General features: G+C 45.6%; 1 protein-coding gene across 1 annotated transcript in view; it reads left to right on the top strand.

Moving 5' to 3' along the window:
- The window catches only part of NHS (NHS actin remodeling regulator), a 261,294-nt gene that overhangs the window by 208,850 nt on the left and 25,106 nt on the right, over positions 1-27,338 (top strand). The window lies entirely within an intron of this gene.

The following is a 27,338-nucleotide window of genomic DNA, read 5'->3' as shown; positions in this document are numbered from 1 at the left end:
TTGACCACTGATCTTCAACTCAGTCACCCAAAGACTTGAAAAAATCTGCATTCGCCAAATGAAACTGTTAGTTAATATCAGTATCATAGGAGGGGAAATGATGGGAGAGGTGGGCAAGTTCCTCTTTCTTCTGGCTGGAAGGATGTCTAATCTACCTCTTTGATTTGGAGTTGTGGGAGCTCTGGATGTAGTTTCAGCCCTCATCTATTTATGTTGGGTTCTTTCCGCCCCCCAGTCCTGTGCTTTGTTTGCCTGTTCTTAGAGGAATGGGTTGGTTTGCTTTCCTACAAAAACATCTCATGACTGGGAACAAGCATGGAACTTGTCAGGTTTCGGAGCTGTTATAACCAGCCAGCAGTCTGCAAGCACTGCTGGCTGCAGATTAAAACAATGCCATCACTTAGGAGAACCAAAGTAAAATGAGAAAAGGATGTTCAAAGGTTTCTTCAGGGCATAAAATACCTAGGCATTTGAACTGTGAAGTGCTGATAGACCTGTGAGAAGCAGATGTAGGAAGAGAAAACAGAAACACTAAACAAATTGTCCCATTAACGAAAGAAAACTAAGAAGTAAGGACGTCATGTGGATTTGTTGACTTGTCCTTTACTCTCTGAAATGCTCTTTGCCTTCTCAGATAAGCCACAAGGCACTCCTGTCTCCCAGGGCAAGGGGACCACCACTAGCCCAGGACCAGCCAGCCAGTAGGTTCCCAGTGGAAAGTGCAATAGTTGAATTTTACCTGGCTGTCCTCAGTGAGAGTGCCACTGATTTGGTTCCCCGCCCACCTCAAAGTTGGTAGGAATTTAATTGTATAGAACATAATCAAATTACTCTGGCAAATTTGGGCAGGGAACTCAAAAATTATGGGGATGGGATTCAGGGGACAGGCAGCAAGTTTGCCTTTTTTCCTTAAGAAGCTGGGTTAAACACTTACTTCATTTAGAAGGGAAATATAGAGAGTTATCTGGTGAATTGGCACACTTTCTGCTTTTTTCTCTTTTGATCTAGTATATGATGTATAATCGATGTTACTCCAGAGATGTTATTGATGCTGCTATGTGTACGTAGGATCCCCCTTTGCTAATGACTGTGACATCCCTATCAGAGCAGTGAGAAAACTGAGGTTTGATTAATGAGTGGTGACAGAGGACACGCTCTTCTGTAGGTTCACACCAGAGGAGCTTCAAAGATGGTCCCACATCCCTATCCACCACAGTCACCCCTCCTCAGTCTGAGGCTCTTCCCTGCCCGTGCCAGAGGCTGTGCCTGCTGCATGCATGGTGAAGACGGGTGCAGCCTGGCAAGGCTGTGATTTGGAGAAGAGGACCTGCAGGGCCCCGCACTTGCTAAAAGATGGGGAGAGACTCTTTAGTGCAAATCCTATCCCAGGGTAACAACACCTGCTCTTTTCTGAGTGTGTTCTTCTCTGCCAGCTGACAGGAGATGTCAGCTTTTCAACCCTGGCTCATTCAGAAGGGCTCTGGTGTTTGATACGAATGTGTTACCAGCCCACATGCAAAACACAGCTCTGAAGAAGAAGAGAAGGGGGAGGGAGTTATGAATAAACCCTGAGGCAGGATTTTTACTGACTTCCTTCAACTTCCCGCTGGCTCCTTGTCTCTAGCAGGGATTTTCCATGGGACCTGATGCAGCGGCATGTTCCCAATTCAGAGGGCTGCTGGGGGTTTCATTGCTGCAACACTTCTGCAGTCGTCCCCCCCCGCCCCCCCCATGTAAGACATTTTGAGCGTGCAAAGAAGTACCGTTACATGACATGTGTGTTACACACCACTATACCTTTTAAAGGAGCTGGCTGACTTTTGTGAAGCTTTTACAGCTCTATCAAATACTCACCTGTAAGCAGCATAGTGGCGAGTGTCGTACTTGTGTGTAGGCTGCATAGACAGGTAGCGCACAGATGACTGAGCATGTTTGCACGTGCAGCCGTGTCCCATCGGTCCCCTTAACTTGTGCAGTATTTGATAAGTCTGCAGCATTGCTGGTAGCAGTAAGAGATCCAGAATGCATGTCTGTGTTTATATCTGCATGTAGCACTTTGTGTATATAATACATATACGGAGGCATATGTTATACATACGCACGTACACACAGACTCCTCTCTCCTGCCAGTGCTGTGGCTGCCGCCACCGCTGCCGGCTGTTGCCGTGAGCATGGGAGCGCGCGAGGGAGGCTGCGGAGTCCGGGAACCAGCGTCCATCCCTCACCCCGGCAGCCGCGGGGCTCACCCCGGCCACCCTGGTGCCTGCCGGCCGCCTCGGGAATGGGCAGTGCTCAGCACAAGCCCCAGCGCTGCCCCAGGAGAGAAAACGCAGGTAGGGAAAATAAGGCGGCGGGTGCCCTTGGCAACAAACAGGCCTTGCGCTGGGGCTGGCCTCCCGCTTGGCCATGAGCTGCTGGCTCCTGCGGCCGTCAGTCAGGGGTGACGGTGTTTTGAGAAGGCTCCCTTCAGTGATGCTTTAGGCTGAGACCTCGGGAGAGTGGAGGAGCGCGGGGAGCCTGTGCGCTGGGTGCTCGCAGCCTGGCTGCTTTGTAGCAGCCCGGAGTGCTGGCCAAGGGATTTTGCTGCAGCATCCTGCCCAGGGGTTAGGGGAGGGAAGCAAACGGAGTTGCGAGGTGAATCGTGGGTACCAGGGGACTGCTCCGGAGGTACCTGCTCGCTGTTGATGCCGGTGGAGCCAGCGGGGATAGAAACAAGACTGATCTGAGCCCGGCAGATGAGTGTCCTGGTCTGCAGCAGGGTGATTAAATCCAGGTGACAGTGTGTAAGAGCAGAGTATTTTGTAAGAAGTGACAATTGCTCAGGAGCCAGCATCGCCTGGGTCCTCCAGATGACCTCGAACCAGGTAGCTCTGCTTGGGATCCTTTTTTATTACAGAAGCAGAGTTGGTGTCTGATGATGTCACGCTCAGGGGGAGGGAAATAAAAAAAAAAAAAAGATAGATTGCAGTCCTAACGCAAGGAGGATGCACCAAACCACAGAGAGGGTCCTCTCCTTTAAGGAAGAAGAGCCAAAAGGCAGAGCCCCTAGGAGGGTCTCTCTCTCCCTCCTGCTTCAAACAGGAAGACTGTTTGCCTTCTGTAAACGGAGCTGGCTGTGTAATGCATTATACATCGCGAGGTTAGACCTCTTCTGATTTCTTAAGGGAAAGGCTATTTTATTTCTCAAGTGGGTGCCAGCGGGGATGCTGTAAGAGTGCGTGGAGATGGTGCATCCTCCGTCCCGCACTGACACCGACCCACACGGTCAACTGCAGACCGGGAACTTGGCGAGGATCGAGGACCAAATCTGGAGCCAATGCAGGGGGAGAGGAGCAGCCTCAGCTTTTTTAGCAAGTGAATGGGGAGGGGGAGGAGGGTAGTATGAGCAGTGATGTCATTTTTAACTAGTTCCTCGCAGAGCCGGGGAGTGAAGTTAGAGGAAAAACCTGCAGTCTCAGAATGGCTCTCAGCCTTGACTGGAGACTCTAAATGACTGAGGGTCCCCACAATGGTAATTCATTTTCTTTCCTATGCAGAACTGTTCTGGTAGACCTTTATTTTGGGTCAAGCAGAGGGCATTTCTTTTTTCTCTCTCTCTCTCTCTCTCTCTCTCTCGGTGTATGCTTTGAGGGTTTGACTTCAGCTTTTGCCTCCGGTTTGTTAAATACCTTGCAGGTTATTTGAAGTTTTGCCTGGGTAGTTTGAGAATTTTTCTCTGGTGTGGGAATCCATGTCATTACAGGAGAGAGTTTAGCATGCAGCGTTTCTGCTGCTCGTCAGGAGGGGAGATGCAGAGGTTGCCAAGCACACAGCTTTCTGCATGGGAAATGTACTTTTAAAATCACAGGTGGAAAGAAAGGGACTCGGCTGGCATTTGTTGCTGTAATGGATGGCATTTAATGTTGCTTGTAAGAGGCAGAAAGACTTCTGGTCAACTATATAGATAGGAATGAATCTTGCTTTGGTGACAATTTCTTTGCTTTTGATTGCCAGGTTTTTATTGCGAGCATTTTAATTCTAGTGGAACTGAATAGAAAATGTCAACATGAGAGGTTCTGGCTGTTTGAGGCAATGTATGCATGTATATGTCTTCATGGCATGCATTAACCACTTGCGTGCTGCTCTCTCCACTGCACTTGCCCTGTTGCTGTCTGTCACAGAAATCAGTGGGCTGCCAGGCTGTGCTGTGGACAGTCGACAGCACAGAGGGTTATGCTGCTCGCCGGTTCCTGGAACCATCATCACCACCATCATCAGTCAAGCCAGTTTTAGATAAATAAGGTTGTCAAGACAGGTCCATCAAGGGTAAAGTGGCTTAGCCAAAATGGCAGGCGGGGAAGAGCATGCCCAGTTTATATTAAGTATTCAGCCACTGGTATCACTGGCACAGTCTGGGTTCGTGGTTGTTGTGGTGCTGCTTGGTCCAAAGGCAGAGGCTGTAACGCTGAGAGTCCAGTTGGCTGTGGAAGGCTCATAACATTCCTTTCTGGGCTCCCATTTGCCAATGGTGAGACTTGCTTGTCTTGTCACCCAGGAGAACATCCGAGATAGCTGAGGAAGCCAGATCTCAGTTTTGCTTACTAGGAACTTGGTATGTGTATGTGATAGCCACATACCTTCTGCTGTAGCCTATCATGGCAACTGTGAGCTCAAAGACAGGAGATCTGGGCACGAAGATGAAAGAGGGAGAATAGAAATGGGAACACTGTGATACCTTTGGAATAGGAAATGTTCCTTCAGGAGGTTCCTGCTGATGATCAAGGCTTGGGGAACCCGTTCCTTCCCTTGAGAAAGCTCTCAGTGAAGAGTATCTGGGAGGAATAAGCCTCTCTTTTACCAGCTATCATGAAGGTGCTGGCAGCTGTCACAGGGGCCATTTTGAACTCCTCCCCCTGCAACATGCTATGGTGCAGAGGGAGAGTAAATCTGGTAACCTCTTTCTTCTGCTGCTCCTCCCAATGTTAGCCTTAGTGTTGGAATCTGTAACTCAGAGCCAAAAGCCAGGCTTTCAAGCCAACATGTTCATTTTCCAACCTAAACGATTCTATGATTCTATGTCAGTGTGGTTTTCATCCAGATGTATGCTTGCCTTCACTGATAGTGCTGATGTGGGGGCAGTGTGCCTGGCAGGTGGAGGGAATGGGTAAGAGGCTGTACTGAACTAGTCACCATGGCATATGGAAGCTTTCCATCTCTCTAGTGCTAGGCTGAATCTGCTGCTGTGGATAGGCAACTTTGGTTTCCTCTGATTTTAGCATGGCACGCTTCACCAGCAGGAAATTAATGCATTTTAAAAAGGAGAGCAAAGAACTGTGCATCTGGAGTAAGCATCACTTCATCCTCATCCTTTGGGGGCTCAGGTATTCCCTCTGCCCCCTGCCTGGAGTATCCCAGGGCACTAGTTTTGGCTTGTTTGTCTCAGCTCAGTTCATCTGAGGTGAGCAATTGCAAATTCATGGCACTAGAGATGGAGTCCGCTACCCAAAGAAGAGGGGAGCTGCATGTGACTGCAGCCAGTGTGCCCGTTTCTGCAGCATTCCCTCTTAGGAACCAGCTGACTTTGCAGCAGGGAAGGTTAGGAAGACCTTTCCAAGTGCAAAGAGAAATAAAGCACTGGGACAGTCATCCTGCGGAGCTTATGTGGTGTCCTTTTAAGCTTTTTAAGAACAAGTAAGAATAAAGTTGGGGTGGACTAGAAATGCTCAGTCCACTTTAGAGCAGTGGAAATATGTTTGGCTTTGCATTTTGGTGTTTTTAAGACAGGTTTGGTCACACATTAGTCAAAATTCACTGTAGGACGGACCTTCTGTGTCTGGGGGTGCGTGCCTCATTTGCTGTTTATAGCATTTTAGCTGTGTTTCAGGGTTGCAAAAGTCATGGACCAGACAGTTCTCTCATGGTTCCTTCCTGCCCTCTATTCCTACTGCAGCATGACTTAGCCCCATTGAGGTCCTACCACCAAGGGGACAAGAGTGGTTCAGTCCCTGAGCCCATTCAGCTGTAAAACTTTCTACTGCTGCTGTCAGCAAAAGCGTTACTGATGTGTCAGTGATGGACATGATTTTTAGGAAATGGGAACCAGTGCACAGAAGTGCAGTATCTCTCTGGACTTCAGTGAGCTTTGGGTCTTATCATTAGTTGGCAACCATGTTTGCTTACACTGGACTCTGGTCAAAACTGCACTTGGTTTGGAAGGGTCTCTTGGAGAGGGTTGGGGCAGTGGAGCATGAAGGAAACAGACTTCACTTGAGTGATGTAGTTGACCGCTGCCCACGAGGAAGCACATTTTTCATACCGTAACTCTGACACAGTATGACTTTCAACCCTTCTGTACATTTATGTGGTAGAACTTACTGTTCCAGTTGTTCTCACCTTGCATGATCTTCTCAGGGGAGGACAACATAAGCTCCATGGGAGTGAATTCAAGCTAACAGGTGTGTCAAAGATGTATTTTATGGTGCATGCAATGGTGATCAAAGTTACAGAAGCAGGTAACAAAGAAGACTGAGACTGGATACCCAAAGCCCCCACAGGAGGTGAGGAAATCACTTGCAAGGGATGAGATCACATCTGTCCTAGGAAAGGATCCTTATCAGGGCTGCAGAGAAAGTGCAAATAACTCATTGTGATGGGCAGGGAGGGGGGGAGGAGGAGGAAAAGAAGAACTTCCCAGTACCAAATTTAGCAATGAGTTCAACTCTGTGCATGTGACCAAGAGACACGAAGGTCAGGCATCTAATTGCATTTATGCCATTGTCATCCAAGTAATTATCTTTTCCCCCTGGCATTTCAACAGGGTAAAACTGAAGTGGATTTGGACTGCTGTAGTCTGATAAGTCAGAAACTAGGTAACCTCCATGGCTTGCCTGCTGGGCTCTCTCCTCTCCTTTGGGCTTGGTTGGTAGAGCAGGCAGTGGTTATATTTCTCTGGGATACTTTTTTAGGCTACATGTTTAAGTTTGGAAAAATCTTTGTAATCATATCAGTTCTTGGAAGGTAGAAGTCTACATCCCCACCCAGCAGTATGTCTTTGGTAATAATGCGCAGTCGAAGTGGTGGGATTTCCAACTGTATCCTTGTACAATTGTATGTAGAGGTTGATTCTGCATCTGCTGCAGATGGGAGTGGGATCAGATGTAATATATCACTGTAACAGCTCATAGTAAAGACGGATGATTCTGGTCTGTTGTGATACATGCATGAATCCTAATATCTTCAGTCATTTCGAGGAATAAAAGATGTTGACTCACATGTAAGTGAAGGAACAGCGATTTTGTGCCCTATGAAGTGTGCAGACACAAGGTGTTTAGGTGGTGGCAGCCTATGTACATATAGGACTCTACTATCATTGGCGGGAAACAGCACCCCTTTCATTCAGCCTCGTAACAGCCAAGCTCTTAATGCCAGAAGATCTTACTGGAATGAATCAACCACAAAGGCTGTTCTTAAGAGTGCTTTTAAAAGCTGTCAGTTAGGTTTAAGATGAACACTAGAACAATTTGCTGAAATCTGAAGCCATTTTGTGACCCTTGCATTTTGAGAACCCTCTGGATATAACTGTAAAACACTGTGCTGTTTTCTGCCAGTGTTTGAAGGGGGAAAAATACCAGCAGGAGAAGAGGCGAGTTCTGCACAATCTCCTCTTGTTTCAGAAAGGACTGGTGTTTTCTTCCAGGTTTGCACAGCAGTGCTGCACATCACTCACCTCATAATGATAATAGTATATAATCTTCATAATAGTGATAATCTTCATGTGCAGATGCAGATTTCAAATTCTTCCCTGTTTTAGCACAAATTTCATTTGATGGCATCAGGAGACTAGTTTGTCATGTCCCTGCCTATTTACCCCTACGTAACCTCACTGCTAGCTATCAGAGCCCAACTTTTGGTAAGAGGAAAGGTGACGCACCAACGTCAGAATATGCAGATTCACGTTTCACAGTTGCACCTCAACTCTTGTGTACCTGACGATTTTTTTTTTTTTTGGCACAGCACAGGCAATCAAAATTTATCTTCCAAATTAAGACTGTAATTATATTTTGATAAAGATCTGGCAATTCAGTGAGAATGAAATTTTAAGGGTTGCCGGGATACAGATGACTCTGGGTTATGGGGAAGTGTTTGCATGTGGAATACTAATAAGCCAAGGTTGTTCAGCATCCTTATCTAGACTTTTCCAATAGTGTCTGATAACACAGGCAATCAAGTGCTTGTTTCTCTGCTATTATTCTGGCAAAGTGATTAAAGATACAGGCTGCCTTTTATGAATGAAAAGGCAACATGCTTGACATGGAGCGACACAGATATGTTCCCGTTTGATACACAAGAAAAGTGGGGGAACAGAGTGCTGACCATGCCCACGTTATTGAGCCTGCCAAAATAAACCTTCCCTGAGGTTTCCCTGGGTCTCGGGGATGCCAAGGAGCCTTTGCAGGAGGAGTGAGCCTGTTCCTAGGCAGTGTGAGCCCTGTCCAAGGTGGGTGCTGCTGGGAACCTCCTTTGACAGAGCCGGGTCCCCACTGGGGAGCAGGAGCTGGAGGAGGTCTCAGGGATTAGCGTGGGATAATCAAATACACCAGAGCTTGCTGTCCAGGCAGGGTGGCTGCAGAAGTAACGGTACCGTAGAGCTAGGGAAGGTGACAAACCGCATGATTCAGCCCACAGCTGCCAAAGGGAAAGTCCTGGCTCACGTGTGGGTACTTTTCGTGCCAGTCCAGCAGATGAGTAAAGCTTGACCTCAGCGCTGCAATCCGATGAAGGAAGAAGAGCTATAGCACTTTCTATCTCTTAAGCGTCTGGTCTGTATGTGACACTAATTAGTTATTATGGAAAGTTATTGCTATTCAATAATGTGGCCTGCTGACAAGGTATTATTTACTGCCTGTGCTGTGGTAGCACTTGCAGACCTCAGAAGGGTTCGTCTCTGGTGCTCCTGGCACGCTGCAGCCCTGAGCCCTGCCCCGACCCAGCCGATAACCCACGCCTGTCTCCCAGGGTTTCTGCTGTGCGACTGCCTAACAGCGAGGCTGGTACGTGGTTTGTGTTATCACCTTGCTACAGCTCTGCTCCAGACTGCCTGCTTCAAATGCAGGCATGGTAAGGGAGGCCAGTAAGGGAAGGATCTATTTTCCCTTGCACTTAGTTTGTCCCAGACTCCCTCTCTCGGCACCACCCTACCAAAGCCTTTTTTTTTTTGATGCCTAACTCCAAATGTTGAGCCAAGCCCACAATAATTATTATACCCTGTTCAGCAGTGGTTTACGGACTTAATTGCAGCATATGGCTGTATTTTTACTACAGATCAGAACAATTTTGTGACTTTCTGTTTTTTTCAATTAACTGTGAAACAGTGAGCGTGTCATATAATAATTTAAAAAAAAAATTCTGGTGGTATGTCAGCTCCATCAGAACAAATGGTTTTACTTCCCCGCTGGTCTGAATTTCTCCCAGGTTTTTGGTGACTAAATGTTATTCTCAAGATGTTCTTTCATGATACGTAAGAAAGGGACTTGACTTACGGCAGTGCAGTTGGAATGGCAGGTAGAGTGGATGTGATTCAGAAGGCCCAGGTTAATGAGCATTTTGGGAAGACAGAGTCCATTGGAGATGCTGCAGTTGTAATACGAGACAAGCAACTGAACCGCTTCTGTAATACCTTGAAAAGCCTTTTAAACACAAGGTGTGCCGTACTTAAACGCAGTCTCCTAGTCTCCTCAGTTTCAACCTGTGCAAGCAGTAATGTGCTTTCTTTTTCCTTCTGTAATGTGCATGGACATGTGATGCTGATCTCAGAGAACTCCAAAACGGCAGGGTTGTGTTCTGGTGCATATCTTGCAATTTTCTGTAAGCTTCAAGACTGGCCAGAGAAGAGGCTCGGTCACTGGCTCAGTGTCTCCAGCCTGGCTTTTGCAGTGCCTTGGGAAAAGGGTGTTCATCCTGGAAGTGTGCCTCAGGATCCCCAGTTTTGGCATGTACCAAAGACTCAGTCTTGGTTCTTTGGAGCAGTCCAGGACTGACCTCTGTCTTACAGCCTAAACCTGCCTTTGGTAATTTTTCACTCTTTCAACTTTGGAGGAGTCCAGCAAATATCTAAGAGGAAATTGGTTCTGCCAGGTTTGATAAAATCTTTCATCTCAAGTTGTTTCTACCTCAATGTAGTGCTGACTGCTGTCCCTTTCTGCCTTGGCAGTGCCAGGTGCCTATTCATATGAGGGAAAATTAAATAAACCTCTAAGTTGTACTTCACTGCATAAATGTACCAAAAAGCATTTAGCTTATTCAAAGGCTGGCTGATGTGTCAGTCTGTTTTACTCCAGCCCCATCCTCTGAGCTTGCACTGGGTTTCTGCTTACTGCACATGCGAATTTTACGTTTCATACAGTTTTTCTTCTGCATGCTCTACGGTGCCTCTTCATAACACCTACATCTACTGGTGACTTTTCAGGGAGTCATCTTCTCTGCCCTTATCCTTTCAGTCAGCCTCACTCGTTTTCCAAACCAGTCATCCTGCCCTGTGTTGGCCTCGTTGCAGGCTCTGACCCTCTCTGAAGGAAGGTGATTCCATTGCCAAGTCAGCTTGCAGGTCCCAGGTTGTTTCTGGTGCCAGCATCATGATGAAGTCTCCTGGGATTATCAGAAACCTTTTTGGAGGCAGGCAGATCCCTGCCTTCATCTTCTGGCAGCCACTGTTCAAACAGAGGCACTGTGCAGTTGGTGATACCTCCGAAAGACACAATAAACATTATTTGTATTACAAATTGTGGTCTGTGGGCTATCAGAATAGGATTTGGTACACAAAACAACCCTGAAGAGCTTGAGCTTATGACCGCAGGAAAAGGGTTTCAGCTTTGCTGGGTGGAAATTCATACTTTCTGGGCAGAATTATTTGCTCAGTAGGTCAAGCAGAGAAAGATCAAGGGGGGAAATCGCAGTCAAGAAGGCTAGGAGTAAAAACTGTGGTGCAGCAGTGTCCCACACTTTTAAATACCTTTCATGTAGTCTGAACCTAAAAGGTTGTGCTCCCCATAAGAGTTCTGAATAAACATACTGAAGCTCATTTTCTTCACTACTCATTTCTACTTGTGCAAAGGTATGGGACAAAGCTCTGAAAAGTGTGTGATCTTTGGCCAGCAAAACTGTGCCAGCCAAAGCTATTACTACCATTTATCAGCATAACGTGTCTTTTTGATGAATGTGGGAGTGTGAGGAGTAGGCTAACTGCTAAAATGCAGTTCTGTCAGCGTGGCTGCAGCCGCTTTGCCAGTATAATGTATTGTACAAAGACAAAAGTCATTTTGTTGCCTTAAAACCTGAAGAACCTTCATAGTTTGAGAGCAGAAAATTACCCCAGATAACACAGCTGGAGTTAGCTAGACCCTGAATTATTTCCAGAGGTTAATTAGCTCATGTGCGCAATACACTGCCTTGTATTGCTCAAGGCCTCCCGACACCTATACATAAAGTCCCTGCATGCAGTGAGCTGTCAGGCTAGGAGATATTATGAATTTGAAGCTTAGATATAAAAATAGCAGCAAGAAACCTGACCATTCTGTGTCATGTTGGTAAAATAGGATAGGATAGGATAGGATAGGATAGGATAGGATAGGATAGGATAGGATAGAATAGAATAGAATAGAATGGAATGGAATGGAATGGAATGGAATGGAATGGAATGGAATAGAATAGAATAGAATGGAATGGAATGGAATGGAATGGAATGGAATGGAATGGAATGGAATGGAATGGAATAGAATAGAATAGAATAGAATAGAATAGAATAGAATAGAATAGAATAGAATAGAATAGAATAGAATAGAATAGAATAGAATAGAATAGTCTAGTCAGTTGGAAGGGACCTACCATGATCACCTAGTCCAAATGGAAGATTGCTAGTATGAAATTCAGAATGAAACTCTGGTTGTCATCAGCTGTAATCGTAAAACCAGTGTTACATTACGTAGGCACCTGGCTGGAAATGTTAGGTACCGCTGAGATATGTACCAGATGGACAGTTAGCCCCAAATCTCCCTGGTTTCATCACGTTAAAGGGGGATTAATTACCTGATGATCTGTGCCCCCATTGACACGGCTGGGGATGATGGTAGCTGAAAGGCAGGTCTGGAAAACTGAGAGCTAATTGAGAGCTAATTGAGGTTTGGTGGGGCTTCACCTCTTGGGGGTCTGGGCTGAGCATGGAGCTGGCTGGAAGAAGAGACATTTTCCTCCCTGCTGGGATGAATGAATCATCACAGACTCGGCAGCAACAGTGCTGTTGCAAGTCTGTGCTTTCTGTAGTAGGCAACAAATTCATTTCAGTTTGCCCCCAAAAAAGAATTTCTGAATATAAAGAGTTACTTTGGGGATTACTTGAATAAGCTCAGGTCTGGGCACATACCTGTCTAGTGGTTCATGAATGGGATGAGAAAGTGTCTTCTGCCCACTACCCTACTTCGAGGCTTGTTTCTGTGAGTGATGTATGGCATTTTGGTTATCATTGCTTTGTTCTAGCTGCAGTGCTTCTGGAGCAACATCATCCTACACTCACTGAGGGAGCAGATAGAAGGGCATGGAAGGGGAAGGAAGATGAGTATCTTCCAGCCATCCCTTTAGCAAATACTTTCCTTAGTCTGAAGTTATCATGGAGGTGGCTGTAACTTCAGTAGTGATAGAACTGGAATTTCTTAAAGACTTGAAAACTATTCCACTGTCCTGTAGAAGTATCTGCAAAATAAATTGTTTTCTAGATCAAAATGAGAATCTTCAAAGTTTTGATATTTTCTTCTGACAGGCTGAAGTTTTGCTCTAGCTTTTCCATCCTAGAAGTATGTGTAAAAGTTTGCAGAAAATAGGGAGAGTTGTACTAATTGTGGGGAGGCTGCTCTGCCCTTGTAAAGTGAAAAAGTATTGCAGTGTTTGTAAAATGCTACTATTGTGCAAATATTACAAAGACAAAAGGAATCAGGATGCTAATAGAAGGGAAAAAGGATAACCCAAATGAAAAGCATCCAAATTAATCTTTGCCTAACTGTCATTTTCGTAGGTAAGTAGTGGCTGCACTTTTAGATATTTCTTCTTCTGTGCTGTTGCATAGGATCCCATTTTTGGGATAAAATCAAAGTATGTTAAGTATGCCAGTAACCAAACTTCAGAAATAACTCTGCGTAACAGAAACACTGCCAAGCAGTGACCTCACCCTCACTCACTACGGGAAGAGGTACTGCATCCCACAGGAAATCAATACTTACTGATAGGAACAAACATAAAGATGAAATTATCAAAACAGTAAGTCAGGGAAACAATCTTGGTTTATCAGAATTAGCTGTGATTTAAATACAGTAGTTAAAAAACCTCAAGTGATAATGAATCTGGCAGATGATCAATGTATTTGTGCATCTTCCCGTGCCGTGTGTGTCTGGGCTCCGGTGGGAATCACCCAGGGTGCCAGGCTGGCTCTTTTTTCTTTACTGACCATGGCAGGTTAATTCTGAATAACAAACCACCCATTACACCCATCCGGTGTTTTGGGGCTGCTTGTAAATGGTGGAGGTTCCTTGTGCTGCAGGGGCCTGTGGATCCAAAACCACAGCCAGGGCAATACAAACCACAGCTCATCTGCAAAGGTTTGGAGCATGCCCTAGCAGGGAATAAGCAAGCTTACTTTCATCTGGAAGAATATAACACTAAAAAAAAAAAAAACACCAATAAAGCATATTGGGCTAGCACATGAAATGTGGGGCCTATTATTGTATGTTTAAATGCTTAGTGTGAAGGATGATTTCTGTCCTTAAGACACAAAAGTAGAAAGAAGAGAGAAAAGGCTAGGAGGTCCCTGGGTGGACGAGAGATGGCTATGAAGGCCAGGAGGTGACTTGCCCTGGGCCAGAGTGGAGGTGTGCCAGCATATCCACCTACCAGGCCAAATTGCACCTCCAAACAACAGCAGCTCAGGCAACCACCATTTGAAAATGCTGTCACGGTTCTTTGCTTTTCACTGCATACCAATTCCTATATTTTCTTCTGCCTTCCTTTTTTTTCTTTTTTTTTTTTTTTTTATTTTAAGCTCAGCGGCAGAGATAAGAGCTTGTTTTCATATTCTCTGTAACACCCTAACGATACTTTAGACGCTACATAGAAAATAAGCAGATGGCTGTGAACTGATCTGTATTTGTATATAAAATGTCTCCGACTTAGCGAACAATATCTGTATTATAAAAAAAGTTGGCTGGGGTGGCTCCCCCTCCCCCTGTGCTGGCAGATGCTACGGGAGTTGATAAGATGTGAAGATTGATTGCCACCTCCCCCCAGACAGCATCCTGCCAGATCAGGGCTGGGGTATATCCGTGGGTGTCGTCTGCCTTTCGCTGTTCAGCATGTAGAGCATCTCAGCCTCTAGAGCAGTCTGGCACCTCTTCCAGCGCTTCTTTTTTTAACGCTGCTTGGAAGATCCACACAGAAAGAAGAGAGGCGGAAAGGAGAAGGCAGTAAAGCGGGAGGGAGGTAATTAGGGCCAGACCTGATGTCCCAACGTAGCCAAAGGGTGCAGAGAAGTCAGGCAGAGCAGCAACTGAGAAAGGACAGAACAAGGACAGCAAAATTTGATACCTGGTCTGGCTTACTGTGTCACATTTCTGAGCGTGTTTACCCCCCTCTTCATAAAAATGAATGTATTCGTTCAGTTTCTCAGGCAGTGCTTCACCTTTTGAGTTAAAAGTCACCTTATGCCTTGGTAGCTTGCCTGGCTGTGACCCAAATTTGTTTTTTTTACTTTGCCATTAAATATATTTAACAAGTAAATGCAGGAACCCATCCATAGCTTCGCAGACACACATTGGTTTCCAAGTAGGCGATCGTGCCTGCTGGTGGTGGGGCACGCCGGCTCAGCACAGTCCATCTTCTCATGGTCCTTCCACAGTGAACGGAGCGGGACAGGCTCTGCCAGAGAACTACTCGGAGCTCTCTGAGGCTCGTTCCTACTCAAAATCGGCGAGGAGCCTATCTGTTAGCTACAGGAATACTCCAGGGAGATAAATCTCCCCTGGGGAAAGTTACTTTTGTGATTACTTTACACTCTCTGCTTCTTTATGCTTGGAAATATTGTCAACTTTGCTCCCCGTGAACAAATCCAAGCGTCCCAGGAGTGCTCTCTTCCCTGATTCACCATTCCCCTCAATATGTGATACATTAAGGTCAAACACTGTTCGCTACTTGACAGCCCCATTTTTTACTTACACTTTTTGCATGATAATTTTAATGATGATGCCCTTTTCCCCCCTCTCCTTCTTTACTTTTTCCTTTCCTGAAAGTATTTCCTGGTTTAATTTCTTTTCCTGTGGATTGTTTTTCCTGGAGCTTATTTCCTGCAGTTTATTTTTATTTCATTTTCATCACTGCTTACAATCAAGAGCTTGAAGGCTTCCAGTGTCATGCCGCAGTGGTATTGCTGATACTTACCAGTAGGTGTTGACACCTGACATTTCTGCTCTGGTTTTGACTGGATGCAGTGAAACGTATCCATTTCATGGCACCTTCTTCTTCATGTGCAGTGCTCGGTACACAGTCATAATAAAATGTCTGCCCACACTTAAAAGGTAATAATTTTATATGTACATTAAGCGAGCACTTGTTTGTCACTATGTGTATTTGCTGTGCTAAAGCCAACGTGTTGAAGACTACCTTGTATTCAGTCCAACGCGCGCACAAAGACAGATAAGTTACAAATGTGCAAGAACCTACTGTTTGCTATTATGTTCCGGATGAAAACTCTTGCCAGAGAGCGGTCCACACCCCTGCAGCATCTGACAAAATCTGTAGCTCTCCAGCAGTTGTGGCTTTTCAGAAATCCCATCAGAACTCAATTAGGCTTTCTGCACAAATATGTGGCTTAATAATATAAACGTGAGTACAAACAATAGGATATGGTTTTGGCTCATAAAGCCATATTAGCCATAACAATAAAGGATAGTCTATGTTATGATCTTTATTAACACCTTATGAGACTTTACAAGAAGTAAATGGTTTAGAATTTATTTTAGCTTGAATGTTGTCATGCTGCATTTTATGTGCTAGTTGCCTTTGACCATGATGTCTCAATTCCAAGTAGGGGTTAGCACGTTAGCATGAGCTGTAGGGGCTCCCTAGCTGGCATGGTAACAGGTTTGCATCCTCTGCAGCGACATGCAGGGGGATACAGCTAACAATGCTCACCTCTCGGTTAAATTTGCAAGCCAGCATTTACCATTTGAGGCTTGTGGACCATTTTAGGTAAGCAAGGACCTGAAATACAGTAGGAGAAAAACAGTGCAACTCTGCAGAAAAAAATATTAGTGCCTAAGGTGAGCAAGCCGAGAACATGTTATTCAAATAATAACAACAGTGGGAAAATAACTTATCTTGACATAAGTTATTCATCCTGCAGTCTAGGTACACAATATCACTGACAAAGACAGACAGTTTCCAAATGCTGTCTGGATGGGTTCCTTCTAGTAAGCAGTCCACTGTATCTCAGTGGCTTTGTATACATGTGTATAGAAAGTACTGTAAGTAATACAGTCCATTCCATATATCATAACACATCCATGCTTTACAGATTTAAGAGCTAATTTTGAGGCCACAAGTCTGGAGGGGAGAGGCTGCAATACTTGGGTAGGAGCTGGAGCCCCGGCGGGGAGTGGTGCTGGGACATGTCCTTGGCAGTGCAGGATGGGGCGGAGGGGACCAGCCCCAGCCCCGGTTTCCCTGCGGTGCCTTTTGGAGCATGTGGTGCTGCTGCACACACTGGAGCTTGTGCAATTACGGTGTACTGTGGATTGCAGTGGGCTTTGCATAGGGAGCAAAGGGCTTGAGGAAGGGAAAAGTACCATACTCTCTCTCTCCCCACCTTGCAAGGCTAACAAGAATCCATCCCGAAGCAGGTTTCTTTGTTAAAATAAATTCCTTTGACAAAGCATAAAAGGGGGAGGGGGAAATCCGTATTTTCAGGCAGCTCTTCTTTCCCTTACAAAACAAAAAAGACTGTGTTCAGCATTCTTTCAACAAGTGAAACTCAGCAAGTCAGCTGGCCATGTTACTTCTTCCTAGCTGGCTTCTCAGCATGGCTCTCTGAACCCTTACAGCCCTGTTTGGTCTAGTGTTTTACACAAGTGTCTTGTCAGAAGTGGGACTGGAGAAGGATATTGCTGGACAGTGTTGGAATAGGATGCCCCTCCTACCCCAGAGCCCCTTCGTGGGCTGGGTGCTCTGCAAGCCCAGTTCACAGCCAGTTCATAGAATCATAGAATCGTTTAGGTTGGAAAAGACCTTTAAGATCATCCAGTCCAACCATTTCAGTTGTCTGAAACTGGGCTTCAAGTAAACTACTTGGGAGGCTGGGGCCAAAAAGGAACATCTGAGAGGGCTGGTTATGGAGAACTTAGGTGTTCACTGAGTTCAGGGAAGAGTTTTACTGAAAGGAACCCCCAGAGGAACTACACAGTGAACTGGTTGTATCTTTAATGACACCCCTGTGCCCAGCCAGCCCTGGGCCATCATCAGGGTGGCACAGGAGTAACCTCATGGAGTTGTGTGCGTGATTTTTGTTGCCTGTCCCAAGAAACACGCTGTGTTAGTGTTATGGGGAAGAAGCTTCCCAGGGCAGGCATGACCTCAAGAGCAATTAGAGACCTGAGACAGGACCAGGTCTCTCAGTCCCTCTGCAGGAAGAGACTGACGGAGCTGCAGGAGCAGCAAGAAAGAGTTGCCTTTGGTCTCTCTGAGATGATTGACATTCTGTCTTCCCCCGGATGTCTGTGAGTAACTCAAAGGAACGTGTGTAGCAATTGTAGCGTAGTATTTACTAAATATAATTGGAAGAAACTATTGCAACTTACCTCAACTTGTAGTTAAGCGGCGTTCAGGGCGTCTAGCCAAGCATGCTGAAAAAGACTGATGGGGAGGAAGAAGTGTGAAATATGAGCCACCGTCTCTACTCTTAACACATGGCTTCTTGTTCCTGACTTTTGGGGGTTTGATTTCTCAGCCTACATGCGGTGCCAGTGGAAGCAAAGAGGGGCCCTGCTTGTTCATTCTCTGTGTAAACTCCTCAGTCTTGTTTTTCACTTGGGAGCAGCTTCTGACCCCAAATACTGGCTTCCACATGCAGTTTGCATGAAGGCAAGAGAGTCAAACTCATGCCAGTGAGGAAAGTCATTCACAGAAAAACATCCCAAATACTTTTATACTAGATACAAAATGTAACCTGTGTCTTTGGTTTGGTTTTGCTGTTCACATTTTGTTGTGGTTTTCCCTTATGGCATAGGTGTTGCCTTTCCAAACAGTGACTTGGTCATTACCTGTGGGGAGCCACATTGGGGACTAACAAGATTAAGCAGTGGGGATATAGGGCTTTTTTTCTTACAGGTTATCATCTTGAATGAAGGGTAGGTCAGTAGTAAACAAAACACTGTCACCCGCCGATGGCTTTCTAACGTTCTGTGTAAAATAAGTTGGTGCCCTCAATCTGCAGTCCAAGAGACAGGTGTGTGTATCACAGCACTGCTGGCGTAATTGATGCTAAATGCCACGTCTGAGAGCTGAACAGAGAAGCCATGGATATTGATAGAGACTAACTCTTAGAGCTTTGATTGAAGGTTGTAGTTTATGAAGATTTCAAGGAAAACGGAAATATATTTGCTGTACTTGGAATGTCATCTGAATCTTATCTTCCAGCGTGCCAAACACAGCATAATCTGTGTTGAGTGTCATCTTCCAGTGTGCTTTTTCAAGGCCCCCGGTGTTTTACAGCTAGGCTGCATATTCACAAACATGGAGATGTTGTTTGTATCACAGATGCTGATGTGGAGCGAGCCTCTGCTCTTCTTGAAAAGAAGATCCTCCGCATAGCCTCAGAAGGCTATTACTGGAAAATTACCACTTTAGGTGTAAATGTTCAGATAGAAATATGCAGGGGAATTTAATGTTTTGAGTAGGAGAATAGGCAAGATACATTAAAACTGCTGCCAAAACACTGTTTGACCTATCACAAAAATGTCCATAGGCTGGGGAATGTGAGGGTGGGGTTTTTTCACAAGATCCTGAAGGTAAGCATTAACCAAGGCAGATAGAATAGTAAATGAATTTTGTAAAGCTTTGTTGTTGAGTGCTGGCATGTGAAATCAGGGTGACTGATCTGAGAGCAGCATCACAGTGAACCACACACTTCTCTGTGATAAAAGGGAGAGTGTTATGGTGACCCGTTCGAGCAACTTGGGCAAGCTTAGTAGCGATTTGGGCTGAGTCAGTACAGGAGAAAAATAGCAGAGCAGTGAGAGAGGATTGCAAAGGATGTCTAAAAGTGTGCTTACAAAGTGTTTTACAGAGACCACACACTACACTGCTGGAGATAAGAGACTTTATCTTGCTGTGTATCAAGAGTGGGAGTAATGTGAAGGGTCAACATGGAAAGAAATCTGTGTTGACAAGTGCTGAAAGTGTGTCAAATTGGAAGAAGTGCTTTCAACTAATTAAGCATGTAGGATTGGAAGGGCTCTCTTGAGACATTGATTTCAGTTACATGCTCTGGTATGTCTGTACACAAACATGTATATATGTGTGCAGATGTGTGATGTCATATCATCCCTACTGTAACAAGCCATCCTTACCATTAGGTCCAGTAACCTTAAACTAGTTTGGTTTGGGGTTTTTCTTTAACACTTTTTATGCCTTCACTATTTTACTGGCTAATTAGCTTTTTGTTGTCTCATGGAGCATGGTAGCAAACTGAAATGAATGTGGACTCATCCTGCAGAATAGTTGACATAGTGGCAACCTTAAGCTTGCCAGGCAGGGCCCAACGTGTTGTCTGCCTTCTTTACCATTGCCCTGCAGGCAACACCAATGCTGCCTTTGGTATCACTTCCACTCACTTAGCTGGGGCATGAGTCACTTCCCAGCTGGGTTGTGGTCTCTGAAGACGTAGAATTGGATTAAATGTTTAATTTTATGCACACACATACACAACTGAGAAAACTTTTGTCTAGTCATGGGTCTTCAGCTGCCCTGGGAATAAAGCCTGACCTTACTGGTGGTTTTCTTTTTTGCTTATTAACCTGCTTTCCCCAATGGGCTTCCTGCTATCTCTCACTGTACAAGGACCATAGAAACACCATGGCTACACATACATTGTTGAACATTTCAGATGTTTATTAATAGATAAGTATGTTGCACTCCCTCCAGTGCTTTCTGTCACTAGGCATTAGAAGAGACGTGCGCCGGCGGTGATTTCTTTGCTGCAGAGCTGGGTGTGATGGGGTGGGGGCATACGCACAATTGCACGTGTTCATGGATATGGATAATATGTAGACATGTGCACCTAAAATAAAAATGTCATTCACCTTTCATGGGTGAGAAGGGCAGCTCCATTAATGAAACCCTCCAACAGAAACCTGCTGTCTGTGACTACGTTTGCCGCTATTTCGTAGCTGAGAGCACAAAGCTATTTCTCTCCCAGCCACTCTTGGAGGCCGTGTAAAACATAGACCAGAGAACAGGAGTAAAAGGAGAGGAAGAAATCGCTAGCTAGAGAAACTTCACAAGAATAAAGGCTTGAACGTATAAAATGCTGTGTACTTCTGAGAGGTTATTGTCTATCCTGCTGTGACAGCTTTGAAATACTTTGAAATACCAAGTCCTATTCTGGCTGCTGTAACTTATTTGACAGAGTTAGGAAAAGCAGTTAAAAATATGTTCAAACACCGCCAGCAGTGATTGAAAGCAGCAAAGCCAAGAATGGGATTAGCACGTGGTACTCTTCACATAAGTGCATATTGCTTAACAGCCTAATCTTCTTACGTGTATAAGAACTGCACACTTCCCAGACCTCTTGAATTATGTCTGTTGTTGTGCCATTCAACTGAATATCAGGTAAATGCAAAATTCAAGGATCTGCACATGGAAATGACATCCAAATCATACGCTTTCCAATATTTTAATCTTTCCAGATAACTGAACACCGAATATGGATGGGATTTTATCCACTTGTCCATTTTTCTCCTGAATAGCTGTTATTTCCATATGTGTGGCACAAGGGGAGGCAGAAAAATGTCACAGGGATGAGCTAAGAAACCATGGTTGAAACGTGAGAAGTTCCACCATATTGGCAAGAAATAAAACAATACAAAGACCATAAAAGATCATGGTCTTTCTCAACAGTTTCTGCTGCTGGTGAGGTTTCTGCTGCCGGTGGGGTTTCTGCCTTTTTGCTTGAGTTTGAAAAATTTGCTAAATTGTCCATCCATAAGCACAGAACAGAATAATATTAGGCTCATGTTGTTGCCCACATATAGCTAAAGACTTAACTTGTTTTGTCATGTCTCTCCTGTTTGTCCAGAGGGCAGGTGCAGCCCACAGTTGCGCTAGCTTTGATTTGCGTGCATTGAGTGCCGGTGGCAGGGCAGATGTGGTGATCCAGGCTTCAGGTCCAGACCGGTCGCCCAAGCCACGTCTCAGGGCTTGTGCTGCTGGAGTTTGTTCCTCACATCTGTCCTGGACTCAGGTTGCTCATGGCAAAAATCCTCAGAAATCATTTAGGTTTCTGCCCTGCTAATAGCAGTAATAAGAAATAATGATGCACAAACTCATTACAAACTATATTTTCCAGCGTGGGCTCCCAGAGAGAAGTAACCAAGGAGCAAACCACCCAAAATGGGGCATCAGTCACCCACAGCCCTGTAACAGTGGGCGCTGTGAGGACTGAAGGGGAAATGTCTGCACTGAACAGTGCCCTTAACCAACATCAGAGTACACCAGGAAAGCAGGAACAAAAGATGTGACCAAGGATGGGGGAATCCCGCTGAGATCCTGAACAAATCCCAGAGATGCACAAAAGCAGTGAGGAATAGGAGACGGGGGGTTTGGCATGCAGTTTTCTGTTTCACTGAGTTGAGCATCTCTTGTCTTATGTGAGAGGCGTGCTTAGAAAGCTCTGTCAAGGCCGAGGTAGGACCTGGCTCAGCTCTCACGTCTCCTGGGGGAGCTGGACCGCACACCAGCCTGCCAGGGGAGCAGGAGGACAGGGAAGCACAGGCAGGGTTCTCAGCAGACCCCGCGGTGCTGAGGGGCTGGAGAGCCTGTCCCGTTCCCATCATCTGATGTCCCCCCTGGCAAAATGGCTTCAGAAGAGAAAGCCACTTCTGTCAGGTGTTGCTCTGGCACTGACATGGACAGAAATTATTGCTTCCCCTTGGTGGGAAAAAGAGCATGGCATCCTGCCCCTGCCAGGGTGAGCAGCGTTCCTGAGGATACCAGGGTATGTCTGAGTTTCTGGCTCCAGTCACTTGAAATTTTTTATCTAGAGGTGTGAGGGGAGTTGTGTGCATGCCCGTGCTTGTAGGTGTAGTTGCAGAAGTTGTGGTGAGGTTGCCGTTGTTCAGCGGGGTGATTGAAATGCTGAAGAGCCAGTAGCCTTATTTGCAAGGAACAGCAGCTCCACCAACACACTCCTCTTACATGGGCATTTTTCAATCCTTAATCAAGATGGGACAGGAAGGTGGCTGATCCAAATAGCTATTTGCAGTTCCAGTTGGTGGGGTTTGCCGTTGGCAAATAGGTCAAGACTGGGGGCAATCTCTGGGTGCGTGCACAGTTGGGAGCAAGCATGACTGTAGAAAACAAAGCAATTGTCCCACCTCCGAGGAGCTCCAGGCTCCTGTGTCCCCACTGGCTGAGCCCCGGCACCCAACATGCCATCACTGTGAAGCAGCAGCTGCAGAGGAAGCTGCTTTGAAAGTACTGAGCTTGCTCATCCATTGCACAAAATGTGGGACATATACAGTGGAGAAGCGACTGTAGATTTTTACCAGCCTTGTAGGCTTAAACCCCCTGGGTGTTGCAGCAGAGACACGAGTACTTGGGGGAAGCATACATTCGAGACATTCAGGGCTATAAATAAAATTCACATCAGACTCAGCACTTGCCTCAATGAAACATTTATGCACTAAAATGCATGATGAAGTTGGATATGTTGCCAGACTGCCTAGTCTTTGAGATCATCTGGTCTTTCTCAGAATTAATTTTCTTGCGATGCTTTACACACAAACTTAGCAGGCAGTAACTCACTGCTGACCTGGGCAGTAGGTGTGGAAGAGTTTGATCAGGTTGAACCCTGCTGCTGCTCGCGTAGGCCTATTTATGCAAAGCTGACTGAACATACAACTTGCTTATTAGGTGGCATTTCACAAGAAAAAAAGTCACCATTTTTACCTGAAATGGCTAGGAAAAATGGCATTTGCTAAAATGACAGGCCAACCATCTTAACGCTGGAGGAGAAGGGCTTCCCGAGCTCAGCCTGGCATGGTGCTGCTGGCCACAGCAGCCTTCGAAAGCATCCCGCACCCCTGTGCGGGTGGGTGCATGGTGGGTGCCGCAGCCTCTGCTCCTCTGCTTCCTGCAGAGTGCCTGGGTCATTAGAGCCTCTCATAACAGCAGCTGGGCTCTGGAATAGGCTTATTCGCTAGTCTGATCCTTTTTAATTGTGGTTTTTGTCTTATGGAATGCAGATACTTTAAAGAGGATTCAGCAGCCGCTGGTTTGACTTTGCTTCTGCGGGCGTTCGCGGCGTGACAGATCTGGGCTCTGTCCCTTAGCACGTAGGCACCTTCCTTGCTTGCCACTCAAATCCCCTCCAGACTCCACGCTTTTTCACACCTTACACCAAAACGTGTTTTCTCTTTGAACCAGGAAGCATAGGAAATTATCTTTTTTCCCCCCCGACACATAATGGCAAATATAATAGAGAAAGAAATAACAGGAAGTTGAGAAACAGAAGGAGCTGGGGCAGGGGGAGGCAAGCGTCTAGAGAAGCAGACAGAGTTGGGGGGGGAAACCCCTGGATCTATCAAATAAATAGAGCAGAAATTTTTCTTGCTTGGCCTTTGTGGTGTTATTATTAGAACAACCACGCGTGAGTACACTAAAGCCACACAACCTTCAAGCATCCACATCCAGCTCTGCTACGGCAGGATTCTTTTTCTGCTTTGCTAAAGGAGGGAGGGAGAGTGAACGAGAGGATGTGAAGATAAGAAGGGTCTGTAAATGATAAATATGACCAACTTCGATAAAACAGCTATTTGGAAACCTTCAAAAATCTTCTCATGAGAACAGCCATTAGTGTATGTCTGTTTGACATTGGTTGTCAGGAAACCAGCCAACCTTAATGGATCCACAGAATGTAATGGAGAATCCATTTAAATGGTCTCTTGTTGTTTTGTCATCCCACAAGACAAAAAAACAATTACTTTAACTTGGGAATGAAATGAACATGATAGTTTATATGACTCACTTGTATATTCTAAATTGATCAAAGCGCGCACTAAAAATATATTAACAATCTATATCTGATGCCTGAAATGCAGCATTTCCTATATCTGTACAGGCTTTTTTTCTCATTCACTGTGGTGTCCAGCTGTTAATAATTTAAAGACTGTGGCTTTACAGTTTCTGTATTGCTTTATTTATTATGCGTATTATGATGATGCTGAGGGGCTACAGCTACGCTCAGGCTCGGCATTGTAAAAACAGCCTGCAGTGTAAAACACTGAGTGAAAGGAAGTGCTGGCTGGAAGAAATACCTTGTCCCATTTTACAGAACCGAGTGTTAATATTTAACCCAGGCTCTTAGCAGAAGCATATGGCAAAGCTTTGACTGCACAGGTCTTCTAGATCTCAGCCCAGTGGTCTTTGACTGCTGTAATTACCCTGCCAGGTAATTCAGGGCTGGCTTTTTACTTTTAGTGGAGGGAAGAGATTCAACCCTGTTCAGAAGGTCAGATGTTCGGTGGTCCTGAAAGCTCATGGCCTGCTCCTGCGGTTGCATCCCCTGGCTTCTGCTCCCAGCAGTGGTGCCCAGCTCCCAGGGGCCTATGCCTAAAGAGCGGGGGCCAGGCAAGATGTCATTGCAGGAGCACAGACAATGTGCAAAGGACGTGGAAGGACATGTGCAAAGGACAATGTGCAAGGAATGAAGTGGAAGCAGGTCCCTCTTTTGGCAGGCAATCACATATGGTAAATCACTTCAGAAAGGGTGCAGGCTCTCTCGCTTATCAGTTAGCTTTTTCCTTCTCTTTCCCCTTTCCGGCAGACTTTTCCAGAGCTTCATTGCTCTGAGGTTGGGCTGCTGTTCTTCAAACATCCAGCCTAATTGCATTTGTGGTGGGTTTATACTTATTTGTCTTTGGGCCAGCATTGTCCTCGACCCTATCCAGTGCTTCTCCCTCCCCTCTGAGCTCCCCCACTGCAGGCTGAGAACATTCATCCCCTCGCGGCTTTTTTGCCAGCGCTTTTAGTTTGCATTCTGGACCACCTAGAAAATCCACTCCAGCTTTGAGTATTTTAAAGGACCGTTCAATTCAGTGTGTATTGTGCAATATTTCTGCTTTCTTGGTGTCAGTGGGGCATATTCCCTGACACGGCGAATCAGAGTTCCTGCAGGGAAAGGCGAGAAGATACGGATGCGCGCTGGCTGGGGCCATGGCACAGGGTACTGTAAGCTTCTTAGTGCCCTATCATTTGAAGATAAGCAATGTATTTATGCTTTATTTTTCTTCTGGTACAGCACTATGCACAGCTCTGCCAGGTTTGCTGGCTAAGGGAGACTTTGTGGATGGCTAAGAGGTCGTGCTATTTTATCTGTGAACATCAATGTGTGTCTACAACAGCAAGTGTGTAGCAGAATTGTATTAGCTTGGTTTCGTTTTAAGTCTCCCACAAAGTATACTAACCCAACTCCTACTCTTCTTATTTGTAAAACACTGCTGCCAAAGCCAGAAGAGCTTTCTACAAGTTAAATTTTGCAGCAAAATCTATTCTAGTCTAATGAAATGTCTGAACATTTCATAAGTAGGTAAAACTTTCCACTCACTTATTGAGCTCTGTCACAGACAACTACTAGAGCTGCAGTCTAGACAGTTTTTTTCTGGGAATAGGAAGGAACTGTTTGTGCCTGCCACTTCATTAGCCTCCAGGGTACAATTTGTGATCATGAATATGACATATCCTCGGCGATATAAAGAATGGGTGGGGTATCATTACTATCACTTACAAATTTTTGTCCTGAGATGAGCTTCTCAAGGAGGCAGTGCAGCTCAGAACAGGATCAGGACAAGTTCCTTTGTGTCTCGGTACCTTGTCTGTAAAATAGACATAGTGTTTCTTTACCCTCAAGGAATGAAGGAAATATAAAAATCATCTCATTATAGTGAGATATTCACCTACTGCAGTGGTGACAGACAAGCCATCAAAAGCTCTGCTTGCAATTTGGCAATATTATTTTATTACAATATCAATAACGTAATTAGTAAATCCTCATGACGAACACCTAGAGGGTGCCGTCATTCATCCTACACCCCCCCACAAAGCAATCATTTTTTTCTCACGTTGGTGCCGTTCCTTGCACTGACATCATGGCCAGTTGCATGGAGCAGCACTGCAAACATACTGTAAACCGAGTGAAAGCCCACCTGCAAAAATCCACTGAGAAGCAAAGCAAGGCTGCCTACTGGACACAGAGTTTGGGGTCCCTTTGGTGCTGCTGAACTTCTGAGAACCTGAACTTCAGCAGGTCTATCACCATATTATACCACCACTTCCATCATGACACCCACAAAGTTTTGTGAACTGTTTTTTTCTTATCAAAGAAACTGATAAAGTCTGTCAGCATCCTGCACATGGCAGCATGGTTCCTGGGTTTCTCCCTTTGTGTCTGCTCCTTCCTTCTTCTTCTCCTACTGTACTTTCCCAGTTCCTTTCTCTATACAAAGCACTGGTATGCCTTCAGCCCGAGTGAATGTTGTTTGGCATTAAAGAAAGCAACAAAAACAGAAGAAACAAAGCATCTCCACCAGCGAGCAGCTCTCTGACATGTTGCACTGACTCTCCCTCAAAAAGGGGCAACTGCTCCTGGCAGGTTGGAGAGTGCAAAAGCATGGAAAGTAGACGAGAGCCCCAAAACGTGCTAGTTCCTTGGCTGGAGACAACGTACTGCCGTGGATGTCCTGCCACCAACCCCTTTCTCTGGCTTGGCCTCCCCCTCGGTGTTGTCTCACGACAGCAGCACATCTCTTCGCCTTCTCTTGTGGAAGCGGCAAGGGCCCTGCCGGGCAAGGGCTGGGGGCTGCACTTGCCAGGAGTGGTAAAAGCAATGCAAGGGGAGAGCCCAGCCGCAAAATACCCATCATCTTGGTGGGCAAGATAGAGGCTGGAGAAGGGGGCTGGCACACAGGCTGGGTCACTAACACAGAGTTCCAAATCCCTGGTAGTATTCTCCGTGGAAGAGGGCTCTGGCCATCAGTGTTGTGCGGGACTGTGTTGAG

This window comes from Pelecanus crispus, chromosome 1 (assembly GCF_030463565.1).
Source record: "Pelecanus crispus isolate bPelCri1 chromosome 1, bPelCri1.pri, whole genome shotgun sequence".
NCBI classification, from domain to species: domain Eukaryota; kingdom Metazoa; phylum Chordata; class Aves; order Pelecaniformes; family Pelecanidae; genus Pelecanus; species Pelecanus crispus.
This window is presented reverse-complemented; position numbering and strand designations above follow the sequence as displayed.